Source organism: Pholcus phalangioides, unplaced genomic scaffold, assembly GCF_987345545.1.
Source record: "Pholcus phalangioides strain wild (caught in Gottingen) unplaced genomic scaffold, Ppha-v1.0 ptg000024l_1, whole genome shotgun sequence".
Classification (NCBI taxonomy): domain Eukaryota; kingdom Metazoa; phylum Arthropoda; class Arachnida; order Araneae; family Pholcidae; genus Pholcus; species Pholcus phalangioides.
The window spans coordinates 33,246,658-33,269,646 of NW_028301616.1; positions in this window are offsets into that span (position 1 = coordinate 33,246,658).

The following is a 22,989-nucleotide window of genomic DNA, read 5'->3' on the forward strand; positions in this document are numbered from 1 at the left end:
ATAAAACAAGCTTGCCGTTCGGAATCGGCAATAAATTGTAGGTCCCGGTCTAATTAGCCCTCGTGTGCAAATGACCGTGGTGCAACAAAAATGATCAAATGATTATAATCAAGTAGTTAACCAGTAGTTATGAAGTAGTTAGAATATTTAATTCTATTCTAATCTATTCTAGTTATCCAATTGTTATAATTAATGGTTAACTACTTGATTATAATCATTTGATCATTTGAATAACTATAATTGTTAATTAACAAACGTCAGGAAATAATAAATTCATGATGGTCATAATTGAGTCATTGAAAAAATGGGCTTTTTAATTTACTCCGAACAGTATGATCTTAAATATATTAATTCATAAATTTATCATAAACTAATATAGCGTCAGGAACTAATAAGTTTATGTTGGATAATTGACCCATTTGTTAATTGTAATTACTGAATATTTATAATTATTAATTAACTAATAAGCGTTAGGAACTAATAAGTGGATGATGGTCAATTGATTCATTAAAAACGGTCTTTGACTTGATTAATGTCTGAAATGAAAACGTTTGCAAGCGTACTTGAGGCTTTTACCAACTCGCCTTCGAGCTTTTGCCGTAAGATATTTATAGTCTTTAGTTTTTGTGATTGCATTTTTAATTTGGTTGCTGTTATTTTAGAAACATATGACATCCATATTTGTTACGCGCATCTTTTTCACATCCATCTCGTTGGGCGCTTTGCATTTTGTGTCCTTGGCGTTTGTATATTTAATCAACTAATACAAATCTTCTAATTGTGTTTTGCGCAGTGTAGAAGCAAATTTATTGCCAATTCAGTAAAACTGATTTAATTATCTTAGTTTGTAAATGAAATCTTTGGATGTGTTTTCCGAAAATTCGTGTTTTATGCTTTTTTCTTCACAAAAAAACTAGATTTCTCACACGTTTTTCAAAATATTTCTATGAAACTGTATCCCCACTATATTTTAGTTAGCTCCGGCTGAGCAGCGAACTAAAAACTAAACGATATTCCTAAAACTTTCTGATTTACATGATCTTGAATTGAGAATATCGAGTAATTTTTTACGAAAATATTTGTTCACGTAAACAATTATATCTCACAAAGGTTTCATAGTATTCTGAAAGTTTTTGGTTCTTTACACAGAATAATGTCGTAGAAATAGTCTGTGTGAAGAACATGTTGGTACAAGCAGTAGTTTTTATTGTAGAATGTCCTGCGCAAATCTGCAAATATGCTCATTTTACATATAAATTGGCAATACATTTTTTTTTGATAAAACACTCATGAAATAACAATTATTTTCTCAATTTCATACTATATCTAAACCAAAACCGCATTCGTTTTATCCAAAAAAAATGACCTTTTAAAAAAAAATACCCCGAAAGCAGGCCTTAAACAATGTAAACTATCCGTGAATCTAAGAACAATGTATTTAATGAATACAGAAAATTACAAAGAAAAATCCAGTTCTTGGTCCACTGATGACGATGAGGCAAGTTCATGAAGCTCATACACAGCTTAATCTCGTTATTCTCGTCCCCACAGGATTCCAGAATCATGGCATATTTAGCAAATTCTTTATTTCCCTAAGCATAACAAAAATAACAATAATAATACACCACGCTGATAATTACTCTAAATAAATGGGGAAAAAGAAAAATAAAGAATCACATCCCACAGATGAGTGCAGCGCACACAAGAAAAAGTTCAGCTTCTATTCATTTTCTCTATATACCGGATTTAGTTTTTTAATATACAGGGTGTTCTGTTAATGGACCGAAAAACTCAGAGGATTCTTATTAGGCATCAAGAGGAAGAAATAATTGCAATGGAACCTGGTGTCGCAAAAGTACCGTTGAGAGAGTGAAAATCGCGAAAAACGCATGCAGGTTTCGACGTCACGCTGGAATGACAAAGTACAGTACAATAATAACTACTACAAAAAAGATTTATTTGATTAATTATTACAAGAATTGTTGGAAGTGGCGGCCGTGACGTCATTGTAGCATCTACCGCGACGTAAAAATGATTTCCGGACGCGCTCGAAGATACCAGGTATGCTTTTGATGTCTGCCGCAGCGACGACAATTCGCGCTATGAGATCCTCCGGTGTGTCCACAGGCGTCGCTGTGCTGAGTACCCATTGTCATCTGCTCGACCGTAAATCAGATGCATATCAGCGTATTCCTCGTACGTGTAGTCATCCATCACAATACTCATTGAAACAGACAACTGACTGCTACACGTGCTTACTACCGCAATAGCGCTGATTATTTACGTCGACCGCAGCGCATGATCATACCCCAACGCATGCGTCTAGCGGCGCTGCTTACATTTAATATGATGAGCGCACGCATTCAGGGATCAACTGACATCCACCTTTCGTCTACTCTGGACTCAGAGCCTGCATGCGTTTTCAGCGATTTTCACCCTCTCAACGTAGTTTGAGACACCATGTTCCATTGCAATTTTTGTTCGTGTTGGTGCCTACTAACAACTCTCTGAGTTTGTCGGACCATTAATAGAAGACCTTGTATATCTACTCTATAATATAAAATCACAAACTCGAAAAGGGCCTGTTGCTAAGCAACCGAGTGACGGAAGTGGGTGAAATTTTTGAGTGACGGAAATCTGTTATGTTTTTGTGTTACGGAAGTCGGTTACGATTTTGGGTCAAGTATTCATTTAACTCTAGCACATATTGGGACCCATTTGACCCATCGGGACCATGTTATGTGCATGTACCGAGAGGCTAATATATCCTACAGCAGGGCCGTTAGGCTGGAATTTAGATGGCGAGCCCCCAACCAGCTTTTCAGGGCCCCTCTGTGGTTAATTTATAGTGTGAAAAATCAAAAAGTGATAAGAATCGTTCTGGTCTTGTCAGCCCTGTCCTTGTGGGGGGGGGGGGGTCATGCCGAGAGGTATGTATATGTATAATATACATATAACAACAGTGCTCCCAACACACAGGGTCGGGGTACCCGGGGGGGATTGTACGTATACCTTCATGGGAAAGTTAAAAGTTTTCATTTCCAGGGACCCTGGATGAATCTCATTATTTCCTGTTGTAGAATTTGCAACAGCGGATGCCCGAGATAAAGACAGTCTGGGCCCCCACTAACAGTATGCGAATTGGTGTCCCTGGTAATAAGTTGGGGGCCTGGATTTTATTCGTTGGTAAAACGAATACAAATGAATATGTTTCATGGCAATCACAGCGGGGGATGACCGACAAGCTTCCAAGTCAGGGGCCCCATGTTTACAGGTTTCATTTTGGGGGCCCTGGATGAATCTCATTATTTTCTGTTGCAGAATTTGCAACAGCGGATGTCCGAGATAAAGACAGTCTGGGGCCCCACTAAAAGTATGTGAATTGGTGTCCCGGGTAATTGGTTGGGCGCCCTGGATTTTATTCGTTGGTAAAACGAATACAAATGAAAATGTTTCATGGCAATCGCAGCGAGGGATGACCGACAAGCTTCCAAGTCGGGGGGCCCCATGTTTATAGGTTTCATTTTGGGGCTCTGGATGAATCTGATTCTTTTTGTTTTTTAACATTATGCAATTCGCAACAGCGAAAGACCAAGATAAATCCAGTCTGGATTCCCCACTAAAAATCTGCGTATTGTGTTCCCGCTACTGGATGTGGGGCCCTGGATTTTATTCGTTGCAAAATTGAAAAACAATGAAAAATTTTCGTGACCCCTTACAGGGGTGTGTCCTACAAGCTTCCAGGTCAGTGCTCCATGGGAATGTTGATAGGTTCTAATTCGGGGCCCCTGGATGTATCTCATTGATTTTTGTTGTTTAACATTGTAAAATTTGCAACACATCGGTAGCCCGAGATATATCCAGTGTGGGCCCCACTAAAATTCAGCGAATTGAATCTGGGGCTTCAGTTTCTGAGGGTGCTTGATGAATCTCATTTGTTTTTTCTTGCTTTATCATTATTTTTATTAAAATTCGCTTCTTCAGTAAGCTGGTGCTTTCACACGTCTCTTTCCATAGCACGCTGATAAAGTGGGACGAAATAAACAAGATATGTTGTGAAGAGAAGTGGGGGGGGGGGGTTGGCCGCCAACCAAGGCGGCAGGGGGGCAGAGCCCCCTTAGTATATAGTAGATGACCGTACTTGTGAGAGAGAGTGAACTCGATATAATTGACCCTAAATTAACGGTTTTTTTCCAAACATCACCGAAATACTCCAATTTGAGGAATTCTGAAATCGGGTCTCGATATAACGAACTCCTATTTCACAAATTTTACGATTGCAACCGATATAATGAACTCTCATTTTGCAAATTTTACGATCGTACTGCGGTGTAATGAACGTTCATTTCAAATTTCATGATCGTATCACGATATTACGAGCTCGCATTTAGCAAACTTTTCGATTTAACAGATGTTTCCAAGTTCTCAATTAACAGATTCGCGCAGGGACAGGATTTGAAAAAACATTGAATCGTAAAATTCATCTCATGCATGTGTTCGTTCTATCGAGATCCGACTATATTCATCAAACATACTACCGAGACTCATTTGAGAATTATTTCCATATTTATCAAATTCACATCAATTGCATTGAATTGTTATGCATAATCACCGGTAAAAGCGACAAATTTCAAATATTTATCCAATTCAACTGGTACGCTTTGGTATAATACATATTATCATCGATAAAAGTAATAATTTTTTTAGAAATCAAAATTTTCCAACGACAGTTGGGTATCACGCATAATCGCCAGTGAAAAGTGATAAATTTATCAGACTTACCGAGACGATTGGCGACGAACCAATATTTACCAAAACAAACATACGAAAAGTCACAAAGAAAATAATGATGGGAGCAAGTTCATGAGAGGCTTTACATGTTATCCCCACCCAACGGATTCAAGAATAATAGTAAATTTATAAAATGCCTTATTTCCCTTGGCACAACAAATAATATAACAATAATAATAATGCACCACGCAGATAATTACTCTAAATAAATGGATAAAGAAAAATAAAGAAGTGATCCCAGATGAGTACAGTGCACACAAAGAAAAGGATCAGCTTCTATTTATTTTATCTATAACCGGATTTTTTTTTTCGGATAGAATAAGAAAAAAAAGGGAATCCTTGGATCCACCAGGTAGAGAAATTGTTGGATTTCACGGGACTGACAAGAAGAATAAACCAAAAAAATAACAACTATTATTCCAGCTTCTGAAGTATTATTTTTTAATCAAGCCCCAGCAGCAAGTACTCGGTAAAGCCTCTATAAAAAAAAAAAAAAGTAGCCGGAGCCATTACGTATTAATGTCCTTGGTTTTTTCGGGGTGGGAGAGAAGAATATTGTATGTTTTTATTTATCTATATATAAGTTAGTTGATGGTAGCTTGGTTGTACTGTATGTACTGTGTACACACACACACACACACACAAGCAAAACGTAACACGGTAGGAATACGACCAACTTTTTCCCCTCTTGAGCAATCCACCACGACCTACGACGATTCCAAGAGGCTGAGAACGTATTGGTACGGTATATAGTCTCGTGTTTTTCTTGGTGAATTCCTTATTTTATGTTTTTTCCTGTTTTATTTTATTCTCTTCTCTCTAGAGGAATGAAGTGAAGCCAAAATCCTCCGCTGCATCCTTTGCTCCTTTATTTTTTCTGACAGGATATCTTTTCCCTTCCATTCCATTTTTTTTTTACCCCTTTTTAGAACATTTTTCCTGCCCTTATACCTCTTTATATAAAAAAATTTAATCTGAATATGAATCTCACTGTGAGATACGATTTCTTTGAAACATGCTAAATATCCATCTAGTCAAATGGGAGAAAGCTTCAAAAAATGGGAAAAACATTCGGCCACGCTTAATTGGGCAACGGATTAACGGATACCCTCCACTTAATCCTTTGAGACCCTCGTGCCACAAATGTGTATTGGTTGCTTTTTCTCACGATGGATTTTTTTTTTATCTTGACCTCAAGGAGTTAAGCCCAGACCTATAGGACTGTACATGTTTTAAGTTACAAATGTGGTGAATATGATTTTTGGGGACTTATCAGAGGGCAGCGCTTAGAGCTGAACTTTCGTGAGATTATTGGCTTCTCCAGGAGAAAGGGCCTTCGAAAATAATGATTTATTACATAAAATTAGCAATAAAATTCTGGAAAAAATTGTATGTGAAGAGGAATATACCTTGCATTATTTTAGCCACAAATAAAGTCAATTAATAATATAATAATAATAAAATATCTATTATTAATAATAATATATATTTATATTAATAGTAATAAATATTATATATAATTATTTATTATAACAATAATAAATAATTAAAGTCAATTATTTCTTCCCAAAAAAATTAGGTATTTGCTGACATTTATGCTTTTAATGCATTTTTTCAGTATCAAAATTGCAAAAGTATTTTGAAACTTCCAAAAATATGAATGCTTGGATCTGAAAGGATTAGTACTATGATAAAATAAAAAACAAAAAAGAATTTTTGAGGAAAATAGATTTAGAATTAATAAATAAAATAATTTCGGAAATTTTTTTGAAATTAGTGAAAGAAAAAATTTCAGAATCAGTGAACAAAATATTTTTGAGAAATATTGAAAGAAATTATTTTAGAATTGGTGAGTGAAATATTTTTCAGAAATATCAGAAAAAACAATATCGAAATGATTCTCCAGAATTAATGAACGAAGTAATTTCAGAATTAGTGAAAGAAATAATTTTCCGGAATTAATGAAAGAAATGATTCTCCAGAATTAATGAACGAAGTAATTTCAGAACTGATGAAAGAAATAATTATCCGGAATTAATGAAAGAAATGATTCTTCAGAATTAGTGAAAGAAATAATTTTCCAGAATTAGTGAAAGAAATAATTTTCCAGAATTAGTGAAAGAAATAATTTTCGGAATTAGTGAAAGAAATGATTTTCTAGAATAAGTGAAAAAACTATTCTCCAGAATTGGTGAAAGAAATGATTTTCCAGAATTAGTGAAAGAAATGATTTTCCAGAATTAGTGAAAGAAATGATTCGCCAGAATTAAGTAAAGAAATGATTTTCCAGAATTAGTGAAAGAAATGATTCGCCAGAATTAAGTAAAGAAATGATTTTCCAGAATTAGTGAAAGAAATGATTCGCCAGAATTAAGTAAAGAAATGATTTTCCAGAATTAGTGAAAGAAATGATTCGCCAGAATTAAGTAAAGAAATGATTTTCCAGAATTAGTGAAAGAAATGATTCGCCAGAATTAAGTAAAGAAATGATTTTCCAGAATTAGTGAAAGAAATGATTCGCCAGAATTAAGTAAAGAAATGATTTTCCAGAATTAGTGAAAGAAATGATTCTCCGGAATTAGTGAAAGAAATCGTTACAAAGCAAAATATTTTTGAGGAATAGTGAAAGAAATTATATCAGAATTAGTGAAAGAAATATCAAATAAATAATAATAAAATTAGTTTCAAAATAATTTATTAATCAATTTCAAATAATAAATAATCAAAATAATATCAAAATTAATGTAAAAAAATTATCAAATAAGAATTTCAGAATATATAAACAAAAAAAATGAATAAATAAATATCTTCGGTTATTCTGGGCCCGTTGTTTTCACTCGGTACAGCGTTTGTCCAATCCATTAAGACGCCACTGTGCATTAAGCCCTTGTAAATCCGGATAGCATCCTACAATTATAAATACCGCCGTATGACTTGGTGTGGAGACCCATGGGAATTTCGAATTTCGCCCGCAACGCATTCAAGAAATTTTCAAAATTCCATATAAATTTCTGAAAGAGAAATTTCAATCCACAACTAAGTAAAAGAAATATAAATGAACAAGATTCCTATTGAAATAGCGGAGGAAAATAATTGTCATCACACGCAGCAAGCAGTATCTATTATTTGTTATGATGTAATATATCAAATAAGGGGAATAATGAAATGGAGTTATATATAAAATTCAAGGAAAGTTTATACCTTATATTTTATCCGATTTATAGTCTTTCTCCACACAAAAAAAGGGGGAAAGGAGTCAGAGAGAAATATATAATTTATTCGCATATTGAGATTCTCCATGCATTAGATTATTCAAAAGATGAATTGAAGTGGATAAATAAACAAAGTCATCAAGGATATACGACCTTATATATGCAGAGAGAGAGAGAGAGTTAGACGGAGGGAAATAATCTCGGAGAAACGCGCGGGAAAAATGTTTCTATGATTCTTATTCCATTTGCCAACAAAATTTGCATACTATGATAGGAAAGGTTTTTTTTTTTTTTTTTTATCCTACGGAGGGAGTCGTAAGCAACTGCTGTGTGCAGCCCATAAATTAGAATGTTACTCCTTCCTCCTCCGGTCTTTTTCATCCGTTTTCCTCCGTATATTTCTTAAGATATATCCAGAAAAATTTTCACGCTTCAGAAATGTTTCTTTTTTTTATTATTTTGCTATTTTATGCATAGAATTTCTAGAGATGCAAGTCTCTCACCGAAAATGTTCGATTTGTAGTTTTGGATGCCCCTCAGGTCAGTGTCGTCTACATGCGGCCGGTGAAATTAAGTGAACAATTTCACGGACAGGCATTAATGGGAGAAATAATTTGAGAACCGGTGAAATTTTAGAATAATTTTATTGGTAGAAAATTCTCTAACCTCCTACTTATTATATTTCAAAATCTACTATTAAACATGCGAGAAATATCATTGAGCTGAGTTCCCGCTGCCACCTATCAAATACAAACATAACTGTCTGTTATAATTCTGTCATATAACATGTCACTGGACCTGTAGAACGTAGCTCCTCGTAGAAGTAGGGACTGAGAATAAATTATGCAGTAAAAATCCACACCATGCCGTCACATTTTGGTGAATGCAACGTAACCTCTAAGATAGCGTGCGGATTTTCTGGTTCCCAAATTCGGCAGTTGTGAGCATTGACTGCACCATCCAAATGAAAATGCGCTTCGTCTGTTCAGAGGATATTCCATTCTGAATAGACCTCAAGAAACTGCAGTAAGAACCGGAGTCGAGCGTCACAATCATGTGGAAGCAACCGCTGCACAAGTGAAAGTTTGAACGAATAATATTCCGCATGATCTCATGGACAAATGAACGTGGCCTATCCAACGCCTGTGCTACACGCCTGACACAAGTGTTACCACGAGAATTTGAAGCTCTGTCCTCTTCCACCTGAAGCGAAACCTCCTGTACTGCGTCTACAGAAACCGGGTTTTCTTCCTCTTCCAGGACAAACAGCCAAAGATTTCAAATTTCCTTATCATACTCCGAAGTTTCTTAACATTCATTGGACCTTTCCGAATCCTCTTCCAAGTCCGGTATTTCCGGGGAGCGGTTACTGCTGAATTGCAGTTTTGGTAAAACAGATTTTGACTAAGAAAGCGCGATCGCGCAAACTTATCGTCATTGTGAGCAGCAAAGACATTGAGAAACAAGGTCTCCGCGAATGTTTCTAGGTTTTACAACAGCTGCGTGACATCACATAAATTTACATCTTTACTACAGGTATTCAAGGTGAAACGCGCCTCAAGTTGGAAACCGCAGGAAAACAAACTTCAGCCGACCACCACTGTAGCGACGGTGGGGTTTTAACCCGGATCCTCGCGGTGCGAGTCCGTCACTATTACCACTCGACCACCACAGCGGCGACATTATTCACTGCGGTGTTTGTTATTTGTGATATTATATTTTGTCGTATATTTTATCTAGTTTTTGTTCGAAATGCGCCCCACTAAATATCGATAATGCTTCAGCCGGTAATTCGTGGCTGAAGTAGATCAACTTCGACAATAGTATTTTATCTACTAATGTCACGCATCCTAATGAAAACTTCATGTACGCGTCACTAACATGAAAATTGAAAAATAAGCTGTTTATCGTACACATTTCATATGACTGATTTATTTTGTTTCTTGCAGCACCCTCTATCAACAAAAATTTGGATGGATTTCAAAAAATTTTCTCTACCAAAACAAATCCCCCTTTCGTGAGAATAACTTCTTCGCAACCCGCATTCAACTATACCAATTTCATGAATTCTTACAGATTTTAAACTACGTATTTACGAATTCATTGGGCTCCATGTCTTTATTCCATTCGTTCATTTAATCAGCCTAAATTAATAGACTATGCGAGCAAACAGACCCGATGAGAATGATCACGAATCATGATCCGAGTGCTTGGTTCCACAAAGATACTGAAGATACTACTAATCAAGACACCATGTGTACTGTGGATATTGCAGGGGGATTAATTTGCATACTGAACTGAATTTGTTGATTGCTGCGGCAGCGGACGAGTAGTGCCGACGATGGGCGGTCGGATTGCTGTAAGCTGATTCGATGCGAGTCCACGCGTGACCAAGAAGGAACTATTTAGGATTAATTGAAAATCACTATTATATAAAATTACTGTTATAAAATCACTATTCACGAAATTATCAAGAAGTATATTCGCATATTTTAAAATGAAAATTCGAATTTCACAGTTTATTAAAAAACAAAATTACGTTCATCATAAATTCAAAAATATTTTTTTAAGAAAGTCACGAGAAAAATAAAACTCGAAACATAAGAGCAAAAGATGTTTCATTTTCAAAAAAAATTATTAAAAAAGGCTAAAAATCACCATAGATAGCAACTATAGTTCCATGTGAAAGCTTAATTACGTTTTAACGTTTTTTCACGTATTAGTGGGTAATTGTGTCACACACACAATCTCTCTCCGTCACCAGAATTTTTTTTCCTCCCCCCCCCCCCGATTAATAGGATCAGAAAACAATACATTCCAACTGTGTGAGAGTCTGAGCAATACCCATGGGATGAAAGTAAAGGAACTCCATTATCTGTCGCCTGAGATAAAATACCCACGCAGTACACAATGACACACGTTCAGTTCAGACTGGTCATCAAAGAAGCATCAGGAAAAGTCTATTAATTTACTTACAAGGAAAAGCAAAATTATGAAAAAATTTAAATACATTGTTTCACCCAGAAATACATCGAAACAAAAAAAAGAAAATAGCGTCGGAATGCAATTACCATTGTAACGAAAACAGTTGTTTAAAACTATAACAGTCGGCTACTCATCGCCTCTTGCACTTCTTGGCGATAATCTATAAAAAAAAACTTCTTTTCACTTCCTTTTCTTTTTTTGCTCCACAGTGCTTCTCTGTTATAGAAACTACTTATAGTTATTTCTCTTCTTTTTTTCTCTTTGTCTGTGCTGTACTTCGTAATGTGTTCTTTCATTGACGTCACTTCAAATCTTTGTCGTCATTTTTTATGAACTAAACAGTTTCTCTTTTTTTTCGAATCAATTTTTATTCAGTTTCATTGATGCTATGCTATTCTATCATGCGCACGAGTTGTTTTTAATAGGGTTTTTGAAAATTTTTAAAAATTTAAGCTTTAGAGATGTGAAAATTTGTAGTGTATAGGTTAGACAATTATTTGTACAATCACATAGGCTATATATATATATACTGTATATAGTAAGAAAGGAATATTTTTAATATTATTTCCCCATAAAAAAGTTTTTTTTACCATGTTAAAAGGTAGGAGATTCCTTAAGTATCAATAGAACAAGAGACGGTCATTCCCTCAATGTGCTACTACTGCTACTACTACTACTACTAAACCACACATATACCTTGTCAATATTCTTCTACGGAATTTCTAGCGAATGAGTAGATGTTGGAATGTGCGTGTACGTGTTGTGAACCTAACGTGTAGTGTATTTCTTAGGAATGCTTGTTATGAGTTGAAATATAGTGTTCCTATCTGTCTTCCGAATCCGTAAGCAGACACTTAGGCTTTGATCGCATGTCTTGTGTCATGCGTAAATTTTTTTTTAAATGTTGTAGGTCTGATTGCTCTCTATGAAGAGACTTTTTTAAACTGGTGATTGGCTCGCATTCGCGCCTTGTAGTTGGAAAACTACAGAAAACCAACTTCAGTGAATCACCACTATGCTGTCAGTGGGTTCGAACCTGGGTCCTCGCATTGCGAGTCTATCAGGATGCCTGCACGACGGCATAGCTTTTTTCTCAATGTACTGAGTTCTAATTCTATTGATTGCTTGGGTAAACGTCGCCATTAAAAGATAAAGCGCCGAAAAAGTGTCAGTATATCAGTGATTGTTGCGGTTTATGGACGTTATCAGCAAGGCTCATTACCATTATTCTCTATGGGAATTAGTCGGGACTGTTTTTGCCGAGGTGTCGTTACAAACTAGGTCATTATAACCAAACCAAAAAGCCAACCATGGCTCCCTGCTCTGTCCTCATGGGGGGATATAAGCTGGTTACATCGTGAGTCATGGTGGAATAACCGGCACAAACAAACCCATTGAAAGCAGGCTATAATGGCCTGGCTCGAGACCGATCGTAATAACCGAGTTTGAGTGCAATGTCAACTGACTTTTGAACCACCCGGTACCACAATCGTAGGAAATAACTCTAATCGATGGCTCAGATGACACGAACACGTTTTCCGCTGCGAAACATTTCAGCGATATGCCGTACAGGACGGAAAAACTATATTTTATTAAGTATTTTCACATATCGTTATCGACGAACGTCAGTCGTGTTTTTTTTTGTATCCCTCGTGACAAGGAAAAAAATATATATATTTCTCGTCGAGCAGTGAACTTGAAGCCTATAAAATAGACAGATAACAACAACAAAGTGAATGCGACATATTTATAACTCAGATTTCACATCATAGGATGAAGTAGGAAAAAAGGAATGTATATTATATATATATAACATGAGCCCCTTCTTCTATAATCTGGATGCTGCTGCTGCGGAAGGAAAAAATTGTCGTCGTCGTCGAAGAAGAACAAGACGATGTTATTGCTGTCACCAGCTCTGACGGGTTTGTTCCTAATATTTTCAAACTGTAAGTTTCTTTCTGCAAAAATTCTTCCCATTTTTTTCAGCGAAAAAAAAACAACAGAATAAACCATCTTACAAAAAAACTTCCTAAATTCAATATTTCCTGGTATGTTCGTTGCATAATCTATTAAATGACGCAATATGATGACGCAATCAATGACTATAGTGAAAAAAGTACGTTTGAGGAAACCAGGTGCCGTCTCACGCCAACCAAGACACCATCGACGGCTTTAGTACAAACAAAGTATTTGAGTAAGCAAGTGCTATCGTACAACAACAACTCAATCAATGGTAGCGGTATTAAAAATTATAGTTTTGAAATAAATACTAACACTGCAGACAATATCGATGGTAGTAGCATAAAGAAGGACATTTGAGGAAATAACATGATGCCTTACACCACTTCAGACACTGTCGATAACTTAAGTATAAACAGGACATTTGAGGATACAGGTGCTAGCGTACAGCACCTCAATCGATGGCAGCGGTATAAAAATTATAGAACTGAAAAAATCCTACGATGTTAGCCAAAAATACGTGGAAATGAATACCCAGACCGCTGCTTCGGAGCTACTATAGCCTCTTCGCCAGTGGAAAAACTTGTTATAGCGCAGGTCACTCGCTAAAATGAAAACACGTGGTTACACGGATCGTGGCAGCACGTGGTATGCCATAATTAGTTGCTACCCGGCGCTAGAGCCATACGCTTAGTCTGAAGGTCGGACATCGCGCTAGGAGTCCCACTCAACGCGTTTTTCTTTCATTTCAGTCTAAAAACCTGTCCATTCAATATTATACTATTATTATTACAATACTGCCATCCGCACTGTCATCATTACGCCTCTCCCACTGGGGAGGCGTTGTTTCTTTATTCTTCATTGGTAGTTAATTTCATCGTTCTAAATCGTGTACCACTTCTCTCTCTTGTTCCCCTAATTCTCCTCTCATTGCAGTCTTAGCAATTCTGGTTTATCTTAGCAATTCTTTGCGAATCGACGAAAAAAATTTCAGTTCCAACATCGCGCAGGCGCGTTCTTTTTCCTATTACGTGGACAGCGCCATCCAGTGGTGGACGCTGTCGCCACACATCGCACTTCACTCATAGTTCGAAAAATAGATGACAGCACTATTACAAGCATTACATGGAAACAAACTTCACATTAGGTTCATAACACTCGCGTACATTTCAACATCTACTAATTCGTTAGATGTTCTGCAGAGGAATATGGAAAAAATTCATGCGTGGTTTAGTAGGGGTAGTAGCCTTGACAGCAGCCCTGAAACAATCGATAATAGACAAGACATCACCGCTAAACTATCTATAGATGGTTTGTGCTCCAAATTTAGTGTCATTCGGACAAGTATAACGCCCTTGTAACATACACAACATGCATTCAGAACCAAACACTAGTTTGAAAAACCTCATAGAAATGGTCCAAAATTAGGTTTTTTTTTAGAAATGACGCATGTATAGCTTTATAGAAAATGGAAATCCTCGTGATTTTTCTACATTTCAGTTGATTTAAAATATTAAACTAATACAAAATTTGAAATTACAAGGGAAAACACCGATGGGGAAATCGATTCTATCTCTACATTCACTTCCGACTGGTAAGTATTGTTAAGAAACATGGAAATATCGTGAAAGGTGATTACGCGGTGGAACTTATATTATCTCGAACGATAAGAGATTTTCTCTAAAGATACACACACTCCCAACGTCATTATAATTACAACGATGCCGAGAAAGAGTAGGAGAAAGAAGTACAAGATATAACTGGGAAAAGAGGCCGCAATTAAACAACGGCCTAAGGGCGAATGTCGCAGTAAGGCTCACGAAATAAATTCACCGGGGTTTGCTCTTTTAGCTGCTTCTCGACTACCGAGCGAAAATCTTTCATGGGAGGGGGGGGGAGGGGAATGGCACCCGCGGCACTACAGCAGCACGGTCGCAAATTTGAAAAATTAAGGAATTTCTGCTGGCTTTGAAAAGTCTCACACGCCGCCGAGGAGTTCTCACAGGAGAAATCCGTAGAATTTTCTCGTCGCAATCTCCATTTCCACGCTCTCTTGACTCGTCCTCATTATACTTTACATTATTCAAGAGTCTATAAATAAATCGTGTTTTTGAAATGAATACTCATACACCGACTAGAGGTGGCTATTGCGATACGTCGCGTAGGTAATTGAGTCTTTTACTTTGAGTAACTGGAAAATCTATTGGAATTGATAACATTAGGAATGATAGGTACTGAATGTTTTGTGCTGGGGAAATAACCCGTGAATACATATAGGGTGGCTTGAAACTACTAAACTACTATGCGAAAACTTTGAAGAGAGGTTGCCGAAATTCGCCATGTTTGCATAGAAAACTAATTTGAAACAGATTTTGTTGCTTGACAACGATGTATGTAGCGATATAGCAGCGATACGATGCATGTGGCGATATAGCATCGACGCGATACATATAGCGATATATCAGCAATGCATGCAATGATATATCAGCGATATAGCATTGATATATCAGCGATATAGCATTGATATATCAGCGATATAGCATTGATATATCAGCGATATAGCAATGATGCATGCTGCGATATAGCTGTGATAACTAATTTGTTACATTTTTTGGGCATTGAAATTTTTTTTCTTCAATCAAAATGGACAAAATATCGATCGTAATCGAAATTGAAACTTTTGGATATAATGACAAGCAAACTTTGTGTCTTTTAAGTCTCTTCAAACTGGACAACTAGACACATTTGACACATATATAATGTGTGTCAAATGTCATGGGACATTCCAATGTCTCATGACAAATTTCTACAAGCAAAACCTTAAAGGTGCATTGAAATGTCGGTATAATTCATATTTCTCAAGGAATTGAAATAAGTAGATGTTTCTCATAATTTCAATCTTCCTGAAAGGTCAACACGTTAATGTTTTTTTTTTTAATGTAATACGCGAAATTCTTAAAATGACGTATAGATGGCGAACACATATATATTCTAGTTTTATTATTTTTCTCTATTCAGAGAATAAGATTTTGGCCCTGTAGTTGCACCATGTATATCTGTGGTTCCCAACTTCGTGGCGCGAATGCGAGCAGATCTTCCTGTTAAAAAGTCTCGCCTCAGAGCAACAGGCATACAACGGTAGAAATATTCAATTATTTCACTTTATTCGAAATTTCAAATAAAGATGTCAGCACTAAAAATTCGCACACAACACTTCATACGCACTCAGGTTGTTAGGTACACACGCACTTTGTTCCAGAATCTGTAATGAAACTGGACTGGAAGAGATCTCGGTAACGGGTTGCAAAGCCTGGTTGCAGAGTCCTGGCGTCCGCTGATTCATTGCACACCGTCTATATGCTGAAAAATATGAAGGAGATTGAATGTTCGGTGAAATAGAGTAGACACACGATCTACTGTAGTGTCTTCCCACGTACAGTTCACACGTGCTCCAGTCACACTTAGGCAGTCGAGGAATGCGCATCACTTGTTACCGAAGCCTCGACCATATTATATGGACATGAATCTAGAGATAGCAACATCAGATCTACGCTGCTATCAAAATCAGTCATGCCTGATTTCAAGGTAGCCAAACGTGTATTCTTGGAAATAAGAACAATAGAAGTGTGTAACAGTGGACCACCAAATCCCAGTCAATTTTGGTGACTAGTTATGAAATGTAATGTAAATTGCGCATACACGGGCATTTTATTGAATTTGCAATACCTCAGTGTGAGTGCCATCTATCATTCAAGAATGAAAACTAAAAAAATAATTAGTATTATTGTTTTATTTATTATTTTTATTCATTCATTTTTTTTTTTCTGCTGCTCCCGCAGTGAGAGGAGCATTTCTCCGACTATTCCCGCAGCCAAAGCGTAACTAACTGGTTTAGAAACTGACTAGTTTAAAGTTAGTTTTAGTAACTAACTGGTTTAGAAACTTTTCTCGTGATGCCAAATAGCTCACATGATGTTCGTTTCCATTACGTCGCAGGAAATCGATTCGAATACCAGAATAAAACTGCCGTTCCTCTCGTCTCTTGTAATAGATAAACCTAATATTTTTGATTGCTGAGCTTATTCAACACAGTAGAGAATGATCCAAAGTAGAACTACGTTAGTGTCGACATGGGGGGGGGGGGGGGCTCTTGTTTTGTGTGTAAGAGTAATAACCAACCTGGAAGATATTATTGGATTAAAAGATGTTCCTGAGAGAAGGCACACACACACGCATTTTCTTCTTGAGGTACGGTCGTTGTTCACGGTGTCTCGTTAGCAGCGTCAGTTGTGCTTCGAGAAGTGCTTTTCGGAAAGCCAGTAATTTTCCTATGGAATTCGTGTAGCCGCTTCTTCCCCGAAAAATTCTGGCATCTAGTCTCAGAAATACCGTTAATTAAAAGTCATCGAAGTCTCTCTTTCTCTGTGTGTATGTATTTGATGGCAGAGCATCTTTGATTGCCTGCCTGTCTCTTCTCCACCGTGTCCTCTCGCGTATCCTCTTTCTCCCAACCTCTTTCATCTTCGAGCTCTTCTTCAAAGTCAGTACTAGTATATATGGAGGACCCTCTGGGGACTGGCTAATCCAATTTCGCGCGAATCAGGTCCTCCTCCTCCTCCTCCTCACTGACTAGGCTGCCACACTTTTACCTTCCCCCCCCCCCACCACCATCGTCCAATCAGCTCTAACGACACGGCGAAGCGATTTGCATATTTTTGTTCTAAGCTTGACTTTATGTAACGACCGATCCAGTGGTAAGCCAACCAATCCAATTAAGGCAAAGCGAAACAGAAAGTTAGAGGAAAAATGAATAAAAAAAACAAAAGTAGAGGAAAATGGAGACTCGTAGGTCACACAACACACCAACACACACCGATGAGGTACGTACCAGGTATAGTACTCGAGATTGGTTGGCCGCCTTACCTTTTTTTTTTTTTTTTGTGTCTCTTTTTACTTGGGTTCGCGTTTCGCTCCCTTCAAATATTAACGTTGGAAGATTCACACAGGCTTCTTATGGAGAGAAGATGCTTATAATAAGGTTATAGCGTCTCCTACTTCTTCGTGCTTTTTTTTTTCTTTTATTTATTTCGCTACCGGAGGCGAAAATTAATTTTCCTCTGCTACTTTTACAATACCTCCGAAATAATAGCTAAACATTGGAACGAGGAAAGTTTTCTCCGGAGAAACTTGCTGAAATAAGTGCCACGAACGGTAAGTAGTGTTCCTTTTCCCCCCTCCCTAAGAGTCTGGGCAAAATGGGATTTCACGCAAATGAAAGTTTATGCTTGGTTGAATGTGCTGGATCGAATGAGTGAGTTCAGACTCAAAAAGATCGGAAAGATGTTTCTGTTGAGAGACGTAAGGCCCTTAAGTGAAGTCCTTTAAGAATTTCGAATATAAATGAAGGTTCTGGTAATCGGGGCTCTCCCAAAGAAATTAATATATTTCCTTAAAAATTAATACATATTCTGTGAATTTTTCCGAAGGTGAAATGCAACATATTGCGAAAAATAGTTGAAAAGTTTAAATTTTGATTCCTCCGTGAAGGGTCGGGCTTCACCATGGATTCTGGAGATTTCCCAAAAATTTTAGAAGATTGCCTTTTTCCTAAAATGCGACAAAATTTCTCGTCAGACATTTATTCTTTTGAACATATGCCACGTCATGCCACACTTCAAAATCAACTCAAGTATTCATTCAACCCTTACAACGGCAATGTCGAGGTACGTCATATAACTTAATGCCTTTTATTTCGGCAATTTTGAGATATCTAGCTTTCTTAAAATCCTCGTATTTCGGCAATGCTAACCCCAGGTACCGTTGTAAGTTTTCTGTTGCTGAAAACATGTTTTCCTTTCCCCTCCCCCCCCCAACCTGTTAGATCAACTGCCAATGGGCGGAGTCAGTTTTTGTTCAAAGTTTCATAATAGAAGGGAAAAAAGACGGTGTTTTTTCCCCTTTTTTCGTCAAAGTAGTATAGGGAATATGCGTACAGTGTAAATCGTAGAAAAAGGTGGAGGTATCCCTTGTTTGTTGTTTTCTATGATTATTCTAGGTGTTGGAAGGGAAAGCACTTATCAGCGGTACAAAATCGGGAGAAAACATATTCCTCTTAAAAAAAAAACCGTCATTTTTCACCGGTGTCGAGTGGTCATAGAGACGGACTCTCATCGCGAGGAACCAGGTTCAAACGCCATTGGTGCCACAGTGATGGTCGACTGAAGTTGGTGTTCTGTGGTTATCGACTTCGAGGCACGAATGCGAGCCAATCTCCCAGTTAAGAAGTCTCGCCGCGGAAAGCAACATGCCTACAATTGTACAAATATTCAATCATCACACTTCATTCACAATTTTAAATACAGATGATATATGGACCGATTATATACACTTATAAATCAAATACAACCCTAGATACGTACTCAAACTGGTAGGTACACACACTTGTTACAGACTGTGCCACGTAGCACGGTTGGAAGAAGTCTCGACAACAGAATCGGTCCAGCGGCTGAATTCTAGTGTTCATTCTGCGAGTTCAGTGATTAACACATTGGAAGTTATAATGCGGACCAGAGGCAGTTTTCTAAAACTGTTTAACTTATTACTAGAATAGACAAGACTTTTAAAATTATTGAAAAAGTGAACACATTTCAAGAAGTCGAAAAAAGGCGTACCACAAGGATACGTTCTGAAACAATGTTTTAATTGTCATTAAAATATTTTTGTAAATTGAAGCTTAATAGCAAATTGATATACTTTGCTGATGATATAGTGCAGGGGTGGCCAACCCGCGGCACGCTTGCCGCAAGTGGCACGCAAACTCTTTCCGAAATTTATAGAAATTCTGTTGACTTTTTCAATTCAACTCTTAAACAATCCTTTTGTTATGAATGGTGGTCTTGTAGGCTGCCAAACCTATATTCTGTAAGGTAGTTGCACTCTTAATAATAATAACTATATGATGGCATTCTACTCAATGCGTGTGTGTTCGGTTTTTCATTTTTGGGCATATTTGCTGTCCATACGTCCCATGTGTACGAGATTCAGGATCGTCCGTATGAGGAACATGCAATATATAATGCAATTGCATTCCATATCAACGAATTCTTGGGGGGTGGGAGGCTACGCCCTCTTACAAATTTTATTAGGGAAGGATGGGCCCAACCACCTTCAGTTCTCAGGTTTCGGTGTCTATGCCAGCATGGTGTAGGTAAGATGAACTTCTTCCGATATACATATGTACACAATTTGCATTGCAATAATTGGATTTATGACTCAAAAGTAAAAGCAATTTAGCTCTCAAAATAAGTGACAAACTGAACATTTGTGCAAAAATTAGGACAACCGAGCAATATTTTGCAGGAACGAAGAAAATGGTCTCCATGTCAAAATCCGCAGGACTGCGAGTGCAACCAAACTAATTTTAATTGTGGCACGGCTTGGAAAAAAGGTTAGTCACCCCTGATATAGTGCTTACGCGTTGACGATACTGAAATGGTGCACTCAAGCCCCCTCGCCGCGACAAGGCGTAGACTAGAGGAGGAAAACGGGGGAAGGAAGGCCCGACAACCCACCTCTCTCTTCCCCCTATGATCCCGGCTAGGTCTTAAAGCCGTTCAGGCAGTCAGTTATCTGCACGATGCGTACGGTCGACCGCGCTTCACTTAGTCAGTCCTAGAGGCTCTGACCCTTGCCAACAAATCAGCATAGTATTGGAGGTAGGATCCGTCCGAGATCTCTTCCGCGACGTCCTTTCCGCTACCCTCGGCATCCAGCTTGGCCAGCAACGTGGACTTGGCGTTCACGTCCTCGAAAGACTCGATGTAAGTTTTCTTCCGAGGCTGCTGGCGGGGAGGACATTTACGAGACTTGCTCTCGACCCTCTTGGCTGCCGGGCGCTCGGGCCTCCTACCCGCTGGGGTGGGGATTTTCGAGCGTGCACCGTTAACAGTACAAAAAAGTAGAGGAGGACTTCTTAAAATCGATTTATGCCTAATCAAACATAAAATTAAATTAAACACACAAAAACTAAATACATTGTGTTCAAAAACCAGAAACATAAACCCTAACACAGATATCACTATTAAAACCCATAGCCTAAACTACACTGACAATAAGCAGTGTAATTGTCAAGAAATAAATAGTGTCTGAATATGATTACATGGGCATAACAATACAAGATGATTTAAAATGGACATTTTCATTATGGGAAAATAATTTCACACCAATTAATTCGAAATATTATCTGATCTAGACCTGGTGGAAGGATTTTATAAAATTCCTACAGGTAGCAAAGTGTAAGTAAATTTCTTTTATTTGCGTAGTCTTCTATCATATTGTTTTTGTATTATGTCATTCACTGTGTTTCTTTGTTATTATGTGGGTCATGTCTTTGAAACAACAACAAAAAAAGTAACGAAAAATGTTTCCAGAATTCTTGGAAGAAATGTTTCCAGAATATTATTGAAATATTTTTAGACGTAATTGATACTTAATGAAGATATCTCCATATTTCATGTAAAAATAATTTCAGAACTAATGAAATTCTAAAGTAACTTAGGACTCTTGTTTAATTTGGATCCGCACAGGCCACGTTCTACCAGCACTTTAAGACGCCACTGTGTAAATCTAGATACCGCAGTAAGATTTTTGTGTCCTTGGGCTTCGTAGAAATCTTTTTTGGGCCGCAATGTCTGAACGTTGGATACCCCTGCTGTAGACCATCATGTGGGACATTTTAAAGTATTTTACCAATTTTCCACTACTCGGTCACACGAAACGGAAGAATGAACCCGGTATTCCATAATACCAATATAACTACATCCGAAAGCGTACGGTCACTTTCGACGATATAGTGTAGGTTTCTGTATTGCAAAAACATATACGACCGAATAGAGAGACACAATGGAAAATACTCCACTCTTCGTAACAAAACGAAATCGAAACATGTGTGTAGAATATCTCCCGAAACAGAATGAGAAGAATTGTTCAAAAAAATCCATTGAGTATCATTAGAGTAGCGTTTGTTCAAACGAACTAATGATGAAAGGGACAAACATTATACTCTTTGGAAAATAGATAACAAGGACCTACTTCAGATGAGAGAGATCTTTTTTTTCTTCAGTTCTCAGAGCAAATGGTGTTTCAGGAACGTAAATTCTCCAGAAGTTGTTGTCGAAGCAGCCAATTCAGATGCTTTATTTTCTAGAAGAGTTCTTTTTTCTCTATATGTAATGTTTCTCGTGTTCCCATTTATTTTGGTCCCAACGAATATATATTTCTCATTCAATATACTACGTACATATAAATATATATATTCTTTTTATTCTCCTAACACTTCTTCGACAGAAAAGCAAACATTTTGAGGGTTGTAAAGAAGACATGTTGAAAGTCGTACGTCGTGCTAAAAACCGGTGTTTTTCCAGTCCATTCGTTTGATGTTTCCTACGATGATCGACTTTAGTGTAGTTTTGTTCAGCTCACATGTGCATGAGCAATGATAACAAGAGCATTCCTTAATTGATGGGAAAAATTCATAGTTGATGGAAAAAATTCAGAATTTATGAAAAAAATTAAGAATTTATCAAAAAAAATTGGAAAAAATTTATAATTCGCGAAAATTCAGAATTGGAGGAAAATAATTTTCGATTTCATGAAAATTCAGAACTGAAAAAAATTCAGAATTCATGAAAATTTAGAGCTAAGGAAAAATAATTAAAAATTGATGACAAATAATTAAAAATCGATGAAAAATAATTTAAAAAATAATGAAAAATAATTTTAAAAAATGATGAAAAATAATTTAAAAAAATGATGAAAAATAATTTAAAAAAATGATGAAAAATAATTTTAAAAAATGATGAAAAATAATTAAAAATCGATGAAAAATAATTAAAAATCGATGAAAAATAATTAAAAATTGCTGAAAAATAATTAAAAATTGCTGAAAAAATCTAAAACTGATGATAAAAAAATTAGAACTCTTGGGGGGGGGGAAGTTTAGAATCCGTGGAAAAAATGCAGAATTCCGGAAAATTGAAACAAA